General features: G+C 32.5%; 1 long non-coding RNA gene across 1 annotated transcript; it reads left to right on the top strand.

The window, feature by feature from the left end:
- Positions 1 to 11,842, top strand: LOC128284146 (uncharacterized). The gene is made up of 3 exons (XR_008274478.1): positions 1 to 103; positions 10,883 to 10,964; positions 11,543 to 11,842. It is a non-coding gene; the product is annotated as an uncharacterized LOC128284146 (long non-coding RNA).

Raw genomic sequence — 11,842 nt, 5'->3', positions numbered from 1 at the left:
CTAAATTGGAATATCTAGAATTCTCTTCATTTCTCTTCATATTCATCAGCTGAAAAACAGCCATGGAGGAGGGTTCAAGCTGGTTTTCATACTCTAGCTTCATGTAAGTTTAATTCTTGCTTTCTCCTTGAAATTTTTATGTTTTTGTGACTTTTACAACTAGGTCCACTTGTTGAATTCATTAGTTTTTGATTCTATGAAAGAAATTGAAAGTTGCTATGAATATGTGCTGGAAGTATATGATGATTTGGCATGGAATTAGAGCTTTAAATTATTTATATGCTGATTTTATTGAAAGAATTGAATAGAAAGTGTATGTTTGGGACCTAATTGTAAAAGAGTTTGAAGTTAGAGTTCCATATGGAAATTATGAATTTCAATAGTTATGAAATAACTTATAATGTCTATAAAAAATATTAATTTAGAAAATTATCTTAATTGAGGGGTTAATTGAGCAAGGACTGAATTGTATGAATTGTGAAATTTGGGGCAAAATGGAAATCAACATTTTGCACTAAAACTGTTTTAGACAGCAGCAGTAGTCTAACTTTGAAAAATCACCAAAAATTATATAAATCTAATTAGGGGATGAATAAAATGTGAAATTAAAGCTTATTGAGTCTAGTTTCTTATAAAAGAAATTATGTAAGCAATGGAATTGTAAATCATGAGATACAATAACTTTTGTGAGACAAGGTCAGAATGATTTCGAGTTCCCCTGTTCTGGCTTTGGAAAATCATCAAAAATTGGATAAAAATAATTAGGAGCTTAAATTTATATGTTTAGAATCCTAAATGAGTCTATTTTCAAGAGAAATAAACGAGGACATCATTCGGATCCTGTACAAGAAAATAATTATTTTTTAGTGAAGAAGGGTCGGAACTGTCAGACGGCAGAACAGGGGAGACTTTAATGAATAAACTGTATTAATTGGCCCAACAAAAAAATTATGAAATTTTTATCGTAAGAAGGTATATGAGTCTAGTTTCAGGGAAAATTAGTGGATCTTAATTTGGAGTTCTGTAGCTCAAGATAAAAATAATTTAGTGACTATGACACAGATGAACAGTTTGAATATTCACATAAGTAGATAGTGAAAATTATGGATAATGTTACCTACAAGTGTGTTGTTTATACTAAGGATGTGGAATGGAGAGGAGGAGGAGAAAAAATATGTATGAATATTCAGCTAGCATGGCTAATTTGTATGTTTTAGGCTCAAGGACTAAATTGAATAAAAGTAAAACTTTATAGGTAATTTTGTAAAAATGTCGAAAATGACTAAATTGAAGGGAATGAATTGTTTTATTATCTAAATTAATAAATTGAATGAAATTATCAATTTAAGATTGGGTGAAATTTGGGAATATGGTAAATTACCAATATGCCTCTAAATCTTGGTATTTCTGCAATTTAGTCAGGTAGGTTCGTATATCCTGCATGAGCATGTAAATATGAAAATTTAAATATTGTATCGTATTTTATATGATATTTTAAATTGAATATATGAAAAGAATGTTACATGAAACATGAAAATGAATACTAAATAATATAAATTAATTGAAATTATTCTGAAAATCTTGGTAATGCCTCGTATCCTATCCCGGTCTCAAGTACGGGTATGAGGTATTACAGATTATCTCTTTTATTATTAGATAAGATTAATTTCCAACCGTCTGATGATGCAAACAATGACTTCATCTACACTAAAGACAATGGAGTTGGTATCAACTTTTAATTTTAATAATTAGATTTAATAAATTTAGATTTTAAATATTTCAATTTAAAAGAAATTTACATGTAAGGGTGTAAGAAAATTGGGTCATATCTTATTCCTATGTGCCAACCCAAAGGATTGATTTGCAAATTCTTAATTATTATTTAAATCATATGATATTGAAATACAGCTAATAGAAGTCAACAATTTGAAGATATGGATGAGAGGATCTTATTTGGGTTTTTCCTCTTATCTATATCTTTCATTAATTTCCTTCTAGAATTTAGATTTAATTATTATCAAATTATGCGGGTTGTGTTTTAACTTGATTGATATAAGCATTATTGTCAGTGCAGGAGAATTGGGTTCGAGTATGCTGAAGCGTATCATCCTCCTATTTATGGGTTAGGGAGAGGTTATGGATAGTTCTAGACATTATATCAACAAGAATAGATGTGATCAGAATCTATAATGAGATTATTTAAAAAAATATTATTGTTGAACTATGTTCGCTAATTATTTTGATTTTAAATGTTGATATAATATTTTTTTAAATAGCAATCTCATTATACTAATTTTATCAAATTTAATAGCATAATGATAAATTTAGTCATGAATGTTTAGATCTTTTTATCAATTTGGCCATCAACATTTTAGAAAGTGTTGAAGTGTTAGCGTTAAAATTTTAAACATAATAACATGTATGGCAGTTGTAACGGCCTAATTTTCAGTGGTGTCGGTAATGGTGATTTGAGATCACTAAATTCGATAAATAAGATTGAACAATATAGTAATTTAATATTTATGAGTCAAGTAAGAATTTAGAAGAATTTGTGAAATGGTGAAATTAGTGAATTAAAAGAATTTATTAGGTCAAACGGGTCAAAAATGAGGTATCGAGACCTCAAAGTTGAAAATCGAGCTATAAATATTTTTATAAATATTTATGGAGTGTCATTGAGTTAGTATTAAAGTTTTGTTAGAAAATTTTAACGTTTGGATGGCTAATTAATTAAAAGGATTAAATTGAAAATAGCACAAAATTTGTTAAATTGTGAGTAAATAGCTTAAGTATTTAAAAGATGGATTTAAAGAGCAATTAGACCCAAAGGTTAATGGCTGGACGGTTTGGGTATGAAATAAGCAAGAAAACAATGTGAACAAGGGCAAAATTGGAAATAGATAAAAGTTAATAGTTAAATAATGATGTGATTGAAAAATCTAGACATTTCTTCATATTTTCTCAGCCAAAACGCCATAGAAGGTCTGGAGAAAGCTGGTTTTCATATTTTTACATCATGTGAGTCTAATTCTTGCTTTTTCTTGATAATTTTATGTTTTTATGACTTTTACAATTAGGTCCACTTGTAGAATTCATTAGTTTTTGATTTTATGGGTGAAATTCGAAGTTACCCTGGATGGATAAGGAATTTTATGATGAATTATTATGAAATTTAAGTTCTAATTTCATATTAAGGTGGTTTTATTAAGTGATTTTGATAGGAAATGATATTTAAGACCTAATTGTGAAAAAGTTGTGAATTGAAGGTTGCTGTTGAAATTCAGAATATAAAAGGTTTTGAAATAGTTTATAATGATAAAATAAAGTGTTAATTGAGAAAAATTAGTTCAATTGATGGGTGAATTGAGCAGGACTAAATTGTGAAAAGCTGTAAATTCAGGGTAAAAGTGCAATTTTGAAATTTGAACAGCATAAATTGTGAAGTGAAATAGAAATCAAATAAATGCTAATGAGTAGAAATATTTTATATTATAGATCAAGAATCCAAAGAAGAACGAGGAAAAGAAAAAGTTATGAATAGTCCCTAAATTTCAATATCTTCTACAAATTAGCCGGGTAAGTTCATATGGTTGAATTTAGATGTTTATTTGTGAATGATTGAAGTTTATAATGTGTTATTATATACGAATTTGTTGTGGGATTGTGTAGATTTTGTTAATGAAAGAATAAATGTGGAAATGCAAATTAGGAAAACGCAGGATTGAGTACGTTAAGTATCGTGACGTGTGATGAATTGATTGGATAAGACCATGGTTGTTCCATGGCAAAGTGTGAAATGTAGGTATGGTATCATCCATACTGAGTTGTGAAATGTAGGTATGGTATTATCCATCTTGAAATGTGAAATGTAGGTATGGTATTATCAAATCCATCTTGAGTTAAGAAATGTAGGTATGGCATTTCCCATACCGAGTTGAAAATGTAGGTATGGTATTTCAATGAGGAAAACCATACTGAGTTGTGAATCGTGGCATTGAGCAACGGCGTACTCAATTTCGTAAGCCGTTTCCTAATTTGATTATAAGAAATAAAGAGAAGTGATCCAAATGGAAGAGATTGAGTAGTTATTCTTGTTGAGCTCAACTATGTTAATTATTATAACAATGATTGTGAATCGCAGAAACTTTAGTAAGTGTTTTGGTATTGTTTGGAAATATTATGTTTGGTAAGCATTACTTTTAACCTATGAACTTACTAAGCTTCAATAAGCTTACTTGTGTGTGTTTAATATTTTTATGTAGATTGACTTGAAGTGAAGTGGGTAGATCGGATCAACACAACAAAGCACACTATCCAGATCAATTCGGTAGCTTTTGTTTTATGTTTGAAGATTTATATGGCAAGTATAGAGTTTGAATGAATTGAAGTAAAGATGTTATAAACTAGTTAACAATATTTGTACTAAAACAGTTTTGGTAAGTAGCGAGTAGTTTGACTTTGAAAAATCACTAAAAATAGTAGAAATGGAATTAAATAACGAATAAATTATGGAATCGAATCTTGATGAGTCTATTTTCATATGGAAGAATCAAAATAGGTATATGAGCTATATTTTATGAGATGTTTAAATTTTTGTGAAACAGGGCGAGCAATTTCTGGATCCCTGTTTCGACTTTGAAATTCACCATAAATTTTACAAAGATAATTAGAAGTCATACTTTATATGTACAGATTCCTTATTGAGTCTAGTTTTAAGACAAACGGCATAGTCATTGAAGCTCTGTACAGATAGATATCTGATTAAGTAATACACAAAGGTCGAAGCATTGAACCACAAAGCAGGGAGACTTCAACTAATAAACTGTACTAATTGGCCCAACCAAAATTCTAGAAAAAATTAGTAAGTAGATATATGAGCCTAGATTTGGGGAAAATTTACGGATTTAGATTTGAGTTTTGTAACTCAAGATATGATTTTTTTGCATCATGAACGCAGTTGGACAGCTTGTCCGGAAAGTGTGATATAAATTGTTTGAATTTGTTTAAGTGCTCAAATAAGTTTAGTAATGCCTCGTGCTCGACTCGTGACGGTCTCGGGTAAAAGGGCGTTACATTTATTGGTATCGAGCTTTGGTTTAGTCGATTCTCGGAACGAATTTGATGTGTAAAATGTTTAAAATACATGCCATATAAATCTGTGATAGTGTGATGTGAATGATCCGATCTAATTACTAATTTTGTTATAGATTGTAAAGATGTCGATAGACCCGATGGTGCTAGTCAAGAAGAGGAAGTTAATAGTAGAATCTGAGACTTACGAGCGAGGAACAAGTGGTAATGTCCCTATTTCTTTGATGAGAGGGAAGAACTTAAAAATATGATTTACGGATTAATGAATCGGTGTATCATGAAATAATACAAGGAAGAAGTCAGCACAACAACCTCCTCCTCCCCTCTTGTACCACCGATTACAACCCGGTTGCTCCTTCTTTAATAGATGAATCTAGCAAAAGAACACCAATTGAAAAACTCGAAAGTTTGGAGTGAAGAATTTCGAGGAGATCGGACGATGATCCGGTTAAAGCGAGTATTGGTTAAAGAGTTTGGAGAGAGTTTTAAACAGATGATGTGTTCTCCGGAGGACTATTTGGGATGTCGATTTAGCTATTGAAAGAAGAAGCGTATAATTGGTGGGAAACCATTGAGGCGATGGTACTGCAGATAAACTTACAGGAATTCTTCCAAAACGAATTTAAGAAGAAGTATGTGGGAAGGAGATATTTAGATAAGAAGAAGAGAGAATTTCTTGATCTTGACAAGGGAATAAAACAAGGGCGAATATGAAAGAGAATTTGTGTATCTCAAGAGATATGCTCGGGATGTTGTGCAAGCAGAGGAAGAAATGTGCATTAGATTTGAAGAAGGGCTTAATGATGAAATCGAATGATGATTGGAGGTACAGAGATTCGGAATTTGTGATTCGTCGATCGAGCTCAAAAGATGGAAGAAGTGTATAATGAAAGATGCAAAGAGAAAGAAGAGGTAAAGAGGTATACCAAAGAAGTTTCTCTAGACCAACTTCGACTTTTTCGCCAAAAAGTTCGAAATGATTCGGTCGACTGTTATAATCCGGAACGATTGAATAAAAGTAAAACGACTCAACAAGATGTCGAGCAACTAAGAAACCAGCACTAGTGCTAGTAGTGTGCAAAATATTCCGAGACTTAGATGTAAAAATTATGGTAGATTTCATATTGGTGAGTGTTGGGGAAGAGCCGAGCTTGCTATAAATGTGGTGGAACGGATCATTTTATTCGGGATTGTCATCAATTATTAAAGAAGATAGAGAACAAGGGAGAAGCAAGCAAATACTCCTCGTAAAGGTAAACGTTCGGGTCAAAGTAGTCTGCTGGACTGTTCATTGGGGAACGAGAGATCTGCACTCGATCGAGACAAGAGTACCTGACGTACATATGCTATCCGGCAAGGGAAGAAGCTTCGCTCCGGATGTGATAGTGGTAATTTCTATCTTTTGATGATTACAGATATGCTTTAATTGATCCCGGATCTACACATTCATATATTTGCACTGCATTAGTGTCAGAAAAGAAAATGACTGTTGAGTCTACTGACCTTGAATTGCAAGTCACTAATCCACTAGGGCAAAGTGTGTTGGTTAATTTAATATGTCGGAATTGTCCACTGAAAATACAAGGTGTGAATTCTCTGCTGATTTAATGTTGTTACCTTTCCGAGAATTTGATGTTATTCTTGGAATGGATTGGTTGATTGAACACGATGCCATAGTGAATTGTAGAGAAAACGGATTGATTTAAAATGTCGATGGGGAAATAGTTTCAATGAGTTTGGGGATAAAAGAATGATGTTAGAATTATTTCACTTTTTTATTTCGAAAATTGATTCGGAAAGGTAATGAAGCATTTTAGCTTATATTCTTGATACTGGATTCGAATTGAAGATGGAACAATTGTCGATTGTTAATGAGTTTCTTGATGTGTTTCTGAGGAATTACGGTTTACCCCGGATCGTGAGGTTGAATTCACAATTGATGTAATTCCTGCATGCAGCTCCAATATCAATAACACCGTATAGAATGGCACCAATGAGTTAAAAGAGTTGAAGACACGATTGCAAGAGTTATTGGATAAAGGGTTTATCGAATCGAGTACATCACCTTGGGGCACACCTGTCTTATTTGTGAAAAAGAAAGATGGTTCGTTGCGATTGTGTATTGATTACAGGCAGTTGAATAAGGTAACAATTAAAAATAAATATCCATTACCTCGTATCGATGATTTGTTTGATCAACTGAAAGGTGTTGCAGTGTTCTCAAAAATAGACCTTAGATCTGGGTATTATCAGCTGAAGGTTAAAGAGTGTGATGTGCCAAAGACTGCTTTTCGAACTCGGTATGGTCACTACGAATTTTTGGTAATGCCTTTTGGTTTAACGAATGCCCCTGCTGCATTTATGGATTTAATGAATCGAATTTTTCAGTCTTATTTGGATAGATTTGTGGTGGTATTTATTGATGACATATTGGTCTATTCAAAGACAGAATCCGAACATGCACAAGCACTTGAGAATTGTACTACGACGTTGAGAGAAAAAGCAGTTATATGCGAAATTTAGTAAATATGAGTTTTGGCTTCATGAGGTTGGATTTACGGGTCATATTATATCAATGAAGGAATTCGTGTGGATCCAAGTAAAGTTTCAAAGAGTGGTGAATTGGAAAACACCGAAAATGTAAGCGAAGTGCGAAGTTTTCGGGATTAGCAGGATACTATCGCCGTTTTGTAAAGAATTTTTCCATGATTGCTTCACCAATAACTCGTTTATTACGAGAAGAATGTTGAGTTTATGTGGTCGATGAATGTCGTGAGCTTTGATCGATTAAAGAAAATGTTAATGAAGCTCCAGTCTTAACTCAACCGTAATCGTATACCGTATGTTGTGTACTGATGATGCATCTTTAAGTGGTTTGGGTTGTGTGTTAATGCAATCGGAAAGGTGGTGGCTTATGCTTCACGGCAATTAAAACCACATGAAAAGAATTACCCTACACATGATCTTGAGTTAGTTGCAATTGTTTTTGCCTTAAAAATTTGGAGATACTATTTATATGGTGAGAAGTGTTATATGTATACGGATCACAAAAGTTTGAAATACTTAATGACTCAGAAGGAACTGAACTTAAGACAGAGACGGTGGTTAGAGTTGCTGAAAGACTATGATTTGGTTATTGACTATCATCCAGGGAAAGCTAATGTAGTTCTTGATGCCTTGAGTCGAAAGTCATCCTTGTTTGCACTTCAGCAATGAATGCTCATTTGGCTCTTAATGAAGAAGGTGTTGTATTAGTAGAATTGAAGGTAAAACCAATGTTTCTTCAACAAATTCGAAGCTGCAGAATGAAGATCCAAAATTGGTCTTTGAAACGACAAATGGTTCGGGATAATTTAGATTCGAGTTCAAGATTGATGATGAAGGTATATTGCGCTATCATAATAGGATTTGTGTTCCCAATAATTCGATTTAAAGAATGATATTCTTTCGAAGCACATAATAGTATGTATTCTATTCATCCGGTAGTACAAAAATGTATGGTGATCTGAAAAAGACATATTGGTGGCCCGGTATGAAAAGAGAAATTTCGAATTTATTGCAAAATGTTTGATTTGCCAACAAGTTAAAGCGAGCATCAAGTGCCAACGGGTTTATTACAACCCATTATGATTCCGAATGGAAGTGGGAGCATATTTCAATGGATTTTGTGTCGAGGATTGCTGTGACTCAGAAAGAAAGATTCGATATGGGTGATTGTTGATAGATTGACAAAGTCAAGACACTTTATTCCATCGAATAGATTTTTCACTTAATAAGTTAGCGTAATTGTATGTGTCGAGATTGTGAGACTACATGGAGTTCCAATATCTATCATTTCGCATCGGATCCGAGGTTTACTTTAAGATTTTGGAATAAATTGCAAGAAGCCTTAGGCACCAGATTGAATTTTAGTACTGACATTTCATCCTCAAACAGATGGACAATCGAGCGAGTGATTCAAATTTTAGAAGATATGTTAAGATGTTGTATACTCGAGTTTGGTGACAGTTGGGAAAGGTATTTACCGCTATGAGTTTGCTTACAACAATAGCTATCGGTCTAGTATAAAATGACACCATTTGAGGCTCTTTATGGTAGAAAATGCAAGACTCCATTGTGTTGGTCTGAATTGAGTGAATCAAAATAGTTGGGGTTGATTTGATTCGAGAAACCAAGAGAAAGTCCGGATTATTCGAGATAGTCTAAAAGTCGCTTGGATCGTCGAAGTCATATGCGGATTTAAAACGAAGAGACATAGAATATGCAGTGGGTGATCGAGTATTTTTAAAAGTTTCACCATGGAAAAGGGTGTTACGATTTGGTAAAAAGGGAAAATTAAGTCCGAGATTCATAGGGCCATATGAAATTGTGGAAAGGGTTGGTCCTGTGGCTTATCGTTTGGCTTTACCTCCTAACTTGAGAAGATTCATAATGTGTTTCATGTGTCTATGCTAAGGCAGTATAGGTCAGATCCTTCACACGTAATTCCCCATACTGAAATTGAGCTTCAACCAGATATGACTTATTCAGAAGAACCAGTGAAGATTTTGGCTCGTGAAGTTAAGGAATTGCGGAACAAAAGAGTACCATTGGTTAAAGTATTATGGCATCGACATGGTATGGAGGAGGCAACCTGGGAAACAGAGGAGTCAATGAGATCACAGATCCAAATCTATTTTGGTAACAAATTTCGAGGACGAAATTTTTAAAGGGAGGAGAGTTGTAACTACCTAATTTTCAAATGGTGTCGGTAATGGTGATTTGAGATCACTAAATTCGATAAATAAGATTGAACAATATAGTAATTTAATATTTATGAGTCAAGTAAGAATTTAGAAGAATTTGTGAAATGGTGAAATTAGTGAATTAAAAGAATTTATTAGGTCAAGCGGGTCAAAAATGAGGTATCGAGACCTCAAAGTTGAAAATCGAGCTATAAATATTTTTATAAATATTTATGGAGTGTCATTGAGTTAGTATTAAAGTTTTGTTAGAAAATTTTAACGTTTGGATGGCTAATTAATTAAAAAGGATTAAATTGAAAATAGCACAAAATTTGTTAAATTGTGAGTAAATAGCTTAAGTATTTAAAAGATGGATTTAAAGAGCAATTAGACCCAAAGGTTAATGGCTGGACGGTTTGGGTATGAAATAAGCAAGAAAACAATGTGAACAAGGGCAAAATTGGAAATAGATAAAAGTTAATAGTTAAATAATGATGTAATTGAAAAATCTAGACATTTCTTCATATTTTCTCAGCCAAAACGCCATAGAAGGTCTGGAGAAAGCTGGTTTTCATATTTTTACATCATGTGAGTCTAATTCTTGCTTTTTCTTGATAATTTTTATGTTTTTATGACTTTTACAATTAGGTCCACTTGTAGAATTCATTAGTTTTTGATTTTATGGGTGAAATTCGAAGTTACCCTGGATGGATAAGGAATTTTATGATGAATTATTATGAAATTTAAGTTCTAATTTCATATTAAGGTGGTTTTATTAAGTGATTTTGATAGGAAATGATATTTAGGACCTAATTATGAAAAAGTTGTGAATTGAAGGTTGCTGTTGAAATTCAGAATATAAAAGGTTTTGAAATAGTTTATAATGATAAAATAAAGTGTTAATTGAGAAAAATTAGTTCAATTGATGGGTGAATTGAGTAGGGACTAAATTGTGAAAACTGTAAATTTTGGGGTAAAAGTGCAATTTCGAAATTTGAACAGCATAAATTGTGAAGTGAAATAGAAATCAAATAAATGCTAATGAGTAGAAATATTTTATATTATAGATCAAGAATCCAAAGAAGAACGAGGAAAAGAAAAAGTTGCGGAATAGTCCCTAAATTTCAATATCTTCTACAAATTAGCCGGGTAAGTTCATATGGTTGAATTTAGATGTTTATTTGTGAATGATTGAAGTTTATAATGTGTTATTATATACGAATTTGTTGTGGGATTGTGTAGATTTTGTTAATGAAAGAATAAATGTGGAAATGCAAATTAGGAAAAACGCAGGATTGAGTACGTTCGTATCGTGACGTGTGATGAATTGACGGATAAGACCATGGTTGTTCCATGGCAAAGTGTGAAATGTAGGTATGGTATCATCCATACTGAGTTGTGAAATGTAGGTATGGTATTTCAATGAGGAAAACCATACTGAGTTGTGAATCGTGGCATTGAGCAACGGCGTACTCAATTTCGTAAGCCGTTTCCTAATTTGATTATAAGAAATAAAAGAGAAGTGATCCAAATGGAAGAGATTGAGTAGTTGTTACTGTTGAGCTCAACTATGTTAATTATTATAACAATGGTTGTGAATCGCAGGAAACTTTAGTAAGTGTTTTGGTATTGTTTGGAAATATTATGTTTGGTAAGCATTACTTTTAACCTATGAACTTACTAAGCTTCAATAAGCTTACTTGTGTGTGTTTAATATTTTTATGTAGATTGACTTGAAGTGAAGTGGGTAGATCGGATCAACACAACAAAGCACACTATCCAGATCAATTCCGGTAGCTTTTGTTTTATGTTTGAAGATTTATATGGCAAGTATAGAGTTTGAATGAATTGAAGTAAAGATGTTATAAACTAGTTAACAATATTTGTACTAAAACAGTTTTCGGTAAGTAGCAGTAGTTTGACTTTGAAAAATCACTAAAAATAGTAGAAATGGAATTAAATAACGAATAAATTATGGAATCGAATCTTGATGAGTCTATTTTCATATGGAAGAAGCAAAATAGGTA

Source organism: Gossypium arboreum, chromosome 2, assembly GCF_025698485.1.
Source record: "Gossypium arboreum isolate Shixiya-1 chromosome 2, ASM2569848v2, whole genome shotgun sequence".
NCBI classification, from domain to species: domain Eukaryota; kingdom Viridiplantae; phylum Streptophyta; class Magnoliopsida; order Malvales; family Malvaceae; genus Gossypium; species Gossypium arboreum.
This window is presented reverse-complemented; position numbering and strand designations above follow the sequence as displayed.